Source organism: Sciurus vulgaris, assembly GCF_902686455.1.
Source record: "Sciurus vulgaris genome assembly, chromosome: 15".
NCBI lineage: Eukaryota > Metazoa > Chordata > Mammalia > Rodentia > Sciuridae > Sciurus > Sciurus vulgaris.
This window is the reverse complement of record NC_136476.1, coordinates 78,493,204-78,498,835: the sequence shown is the minus strand read 5'-3', so window position 1 is coordinate 78,498,835 and position 5,632 is coordinate 78,493,204.

Genomic DNA, 5,632 nt, shown 5'->3' with positions numbered 1-5,632 from the left:
ATTTTGATGGTAATAATATAGAATAGAATGAAAGTTAAGCATTAATGATAATATACTTAATACTAAATTATAATGGAATAAAGGGAAAACAGGGAAGGAAAAATTAAGGTAGTAGAGATAAAGGAGATGGAAAAACATGAAGGGTTAGAAAGAAGTGAGAAAAGGGAGGGAATGCAGACAAAAAGACAAGAAGGAAAACAGTATAGAAGAAACTCCAGTTAATTCAAAGTTTACATAAAATTATAGGAATATCACATAATAAGGAAGGATAAACAACCTCATTACAAAACAATTACTGCAATAATAATCATAAAGATTCAGTTTTCTCCTTGTTGAGATATTTTAATGGGGACTTTACCCCCAGATAGTGCTTGCCCTTGTAGACTTTCATGCTTTAGGAAAGTTGGCACATGGTACAGGCATGGGGTGACGTAGCACCTGAGGTGAAGAGTAGCTGCAGGCCAGAGGACTAGGCAGAACAGGGATGTGTTCAGGGTGAGGACTGCTGAGGAGGGTCCTGCTGGAGGATGGTGGCAGACATGGCCCTGTCCCCAGGCTCTGCCCTCCTGTGTGATGCTGGGGTGAACGAGCCTCAGCTGAGGTGTGCAGGTCCCAGGCTCTGCCCTCCTGTGTGATGCTGGGTGGAGGAGCCTCAGCTGAGGTGTGCAGTTCCCAGGCTCTGCCCTCCTGTGTGATGCTGGGTGGAGGAGCCTCAGCTGAGTTGTGCAGGTCCCAGGCTTGGCCTCCTGTCCAAGGTTGGGGCAGTGGCTTCAGGACCAGATGTTTGACTCACCTCGTGGCCGTGCCCTCTTTGGCAGCCATGCTCCATGAAAGCACCTACCAAGGTGCAGCGTTGCAACTACTCTCTAGTCTCCGTCCTCCTGAGTAGAGACCCACAGAGGAGGGATGCAGTGGTGGGGCATCCCGTTCCCAGGCTGGCCGCTCCCTGTCAGAGGCAGTTGGCGGTGCCAGCCAGCATCAGAGGTGTGCCCTTCCATTAGGCTCAGGCCTCCCTAGAGAGGGTCTGGGGTTGGGGGGCCCTTGGTAGATGTGGGCATCTGCCAGAGTTGGCCTTCCCTCCAGATGCATTCACTGTGGCTACCAGAGCTGGAGGTTCATGCCTCTCTCCTTTTCCTTTATTTTTACACAAAGCTAAATAACTTAGTTTTTGCTTTCCATATATTTACCGGTGCCTTACATTTGTACACATGATGGAATTTGTTGTTACGTACTCACACGTGCACACACTATGACAGTGCAGTTTGGCCAATGTCACTCGTATGCCACTCTGTTAGCACCACCCTCTTCGGCAGGTGTGCTTGATGGAGGTGCAGAGGTGCGTGGCGTGTCTGGGGCTCCACCTTCCCTGGCTCAGGCCCCAGGCCCCAGCTTCACCTCACTAGTCAGCATACTGCACAGGCATTCTCTGCGATATTAACTAGCCTTTAGCCAGGGTTTAAACGCCTCCAGCTTACTCTTTCTGATCCCAAAGAAAGAATTGTAGGACTCAACAGAGAGGTTTTGGACCTGTTATATGCACTTCTAGGGGGTACCTTCCTATCTCCTCTCAGGACTAAAAAGCCCAACTTTTGTGTTATAATTTTGGTTCTCGTAATTGATTTCCATTTGTGTTTATCTCTCAAACATATATTTATATTTCACATAGACATGAGTTTGACTTTACCTGCTTTGGCTATCATAATCGTAGACTATGAACTGGTTGGCTTAGATAAGAGAGAATTATTTTTTCACTGTTCATGAGACTAGAAATACATGATCAATGGTTCAGCTCATTGGTTCTTTTTGAGGACTCTGTTATGCCATATCACAGCTGCCTTTTTATAATGTCTTTTTAAATTTTTGATTCTTTGTAAACAAATAGAATACAACTATAGTTTCTCTGGTTGTACACAAAGTAGAGTCTTACCATTTGTGTAATCATACATGTGCATAGGGTAATGAAGTTTGTCTCATTCTTTTTTTTTCCTTCTGTCCACCTCCTCTCCAACCCTCATTTTCCTCGATACGATCCATCCTTCCTCCATTCTTGCCTCCCTCCCCCTCCCTGTTATGTATCATCATCCACTTATCAGAGAAATCATTCAGCCTTTGTATTTTTGGGATTGCCTTATTTCACTTAGCATGATAATCTCCACCTCCATCCATTTACCTGCAAATGCCATAATATTATTCTTCCTTATGGCTGAATAGTATTCCACTGTGTGTGTGTGTGTGTGTGTGTGTGTGTGTGTGTGTGTATATATATATATATATGTTTCTTTATCCATTCATCAATTGAAGGGCATCTAGTTTGGTTCTACAATCTAGCTATTGTGAAATGAGCTGCTATAAACATTGATGTGGCTGCATCACTGTAGTATGCTGATTTTAAGTACTTTGGGTATAGACCAAGGAATGGGATAGCTGGGTCAAATGGTGATTCCATTCCAAGTTTCTAAGGAATCTCCACACTGCTTTCCAGAGTGACTGCACCAATTTACAACCCCACCAGCAATGCACACATCTCACCAACACCTATTGTTGCTTATATTCTTGAAAATAGACATTCTAATTGGGGTGAGATGAAATCTTAGGGTAGTTTTTGATTTATATTTCTCTTAAGAAACAAAAGCAGGAATCAATAATTGGGATAGATTCAAACTAAAAAGCTTTTTCTCAGCAAACTATCAACATTGTGAAGAGAGAGCCTACAGAGTGGGAGAAAATTTTTGTAACACACACTTCAGATAGAGCACTAATCTCCAGAATCTATAAAGAACTCAAAAATCTTCATACCAAGAATATAAATAACACAGTCAATAAATGGAATAAGGAAATGAGGAGACATTTCACAGAAGAAGGTCTACAAGCAATCAACAGATATATGAAAAATATTCAACATCTCTAGTAATAAGAGAAATGCAAATCAAAACAATCTTATAATGTCTCCCTCTGAGAGAGAGAGAGAGAGAGAGAGAGAGAGAGAGAGAGAGAGAGAGAGAGAGAGAAAGTGAGCCTACTCTCTGGTATATTCTTAGAAGGACACTAAGATTATTGAATCAGGGTCACATTGTTATAATCCCCCTTTACATTATTAGTAATTTAGCAACACTGGTGGGTAGAGCTTCAATTCATAAATCTATGGGGGAGGAATGAGCATTCAGTCTCTAACTACAAAAAATTTGTTTCTCTGTTTTGCCATATTGTTGGAGATTTGTGCTTTTCTTCCATTACTACTTTTCTTAATTTACCTATTGTATAGCACAGCATTGCTCCACACCATTTCTTCTGTAAAATCATCACACTTATTCTTTGTTGAACTCCCCCCACCCTTTTGCTAATAGGAATCTCAATATTGCTATGATCCTGCTTATTTGTCTGCAGTTGTTTAGGGCAGGACGCCTTTGGGTACACACTGATGCTAGGATGCATGGTCCATGGCGAGGCAAGTTTTCAGTTGTCAGTCATGGTGCCACATTGTTTCTCTGTTAAAGGTCACCAAGACATCCAGATCATACACACCATTGTCTTCAAAGACAATCTTCAAAAACAGTTTTTCCAATCCCCTGGTAAAAAATGAACTCTTACTGAGGTTTCAATGTAGTTTTTTTAAAATTAATTTTGAATTGATCATCTTTGTGGGTGGGGATTAGCTCATTGAGGTTTATTTTTCTGAAATCCTTGTTCATCTTATTGGCCAGTTTTTCAATTTTGCTGTGGCTACATCTTTGAATGTATACTATTACTGAATTACAAGCTACAGCCAGGGGCATGTTTTGAATAGAACTCAGAAAGATGAGAGAGGCTTGCTGTGGAGGAAGACATAGATGAAGGTCATCTAGGTAATGGTATTTGGTACCTGGGGAAGTAACAATGTCATTTGTCAACACAGAGAGACACTTCCTCATGCTATTAAATGAGATCACCGTAGAGTCATCACTTATTGTTTCCGTTTTCTTTTCTTAGGATGTTTAGTTGACATAACAGTTGGGTTCATTGTGACATAATCATATATGCATGAAATTTAGCTTACTCCATCCCAATCCCCAGTTCCCCATGTACTACTTTTATGAATTTATTTATCGACTCTAGAAGCCTTCTGGTGGAGATCTTTTGGGTCTTCTAAATATATGCTCATGCCATCAGCAAACAGATAATTTGCCTTCTTTTCATACTTGTACTATTTTAATATCCTTCTCTTGTCTGATTGCTCTGATTAGAGTTTCACAGTCTATACTGAAGAAGAGCAGTGAATTTAACCTTAGACCTACTTGTCAGACCGGATACTGGAATCTTCCTAGAGCTCATATGGGACGCCAGCACCCATGGGCTCTCTCTCCTCACCTTCCCCACCCTGTACCACCCTCAGGACTGTCCTGTCTGTGCCGTGTCAATCACGTTGGCCCAGACACACTCTGGATCCCACAAAAGGCAACTGCTGGGTCAGGCCAGTGACTTCCCATGATTTCTTAATCTTCCAACTTTGCTCACTGACACAAGGTCATGCCACTTGACCACCTGCACAGGAAATCTCATTCCTGGGGAAGATCTGCCTCCCAGGGAGTGATTTGAAACACTTGTCACTCAACCACTTCTCCCATCATCTCTCCATCTGTTAAGATCCACCTCTCTCTATTCCACAGTTTCTCCCAAGTCAATTTTATTCACCAAGCCTTTCTTTCTCTCTTCCTGTATCCCCAATTCCCTCAGTGGTGGGCTGGAAGTGCTGCCAGCCTAGCAGGTGCATCTCTAATATGTTATTTTTTATATTATGATCAAATTGTGTAACTTTCTGTGTCTCTATGATTATTTTGCTGTTCAATGTTGAATTGCAGTGAATTCCCTTGGTCACCCACCTTGCTGAGAAGCAGGTTTTCCACTTTTAAACTCTTAAGCTAAGAACTGCTGGACAGTGCACCTTCCTCTAATCTGCCTGGTCATGAGCGTCTTTTATCTTCTCTCGTATAGGAAAGAGGGAGGCAACCATGATATTGTTGTGTTTGAGATGGAAGTTTTGTCAACCCCTGACTTCTACCAAGCGGGCAGATCAATTGGAGTATTATCATCAGAGACGCATGATCACCATGATTGCAGGACCCCAAAACCAGTACAGAAGTTTAAATATCTTACAGGACATTTTCACTTGAATAGCATTTCCCATACAGCTTAAATTTAACATACATAAAAACAATTAAAATTTACAAATATTAAAATATTTTTACCTTGAATAATGAACACATGATATTCATTTTCTACCAGCATTGAAGAAATGGAGCTGGGGATGTACAAAATCGATTAGGGACCACCCTTGTCAAAAGTAGACTGAAAAGCAAACATTCAAAATTATTTCATGGTATTGTGAGAAATGTGCACAAATAGAATGCCTTTAAGGAAGAGATTGAAATTTACAGAAACCATATTTCATTCCCCAAGTCCATTAGTAGTGATAAACTTTAATGTCCCAAATTCTTTATTCAGAGTGATGGTATTTGAGTATTTCTGTTGTTCTTGAAATAATATGGGATCAAAGGCAAGAAACTTTGATTATCACTCTCCACCTCAACTTGGTCTATTAGGGGATCTTAATCACACTTTCCCCAATGTCAATTGAGAAGGCAGAAAGCACTGTGAA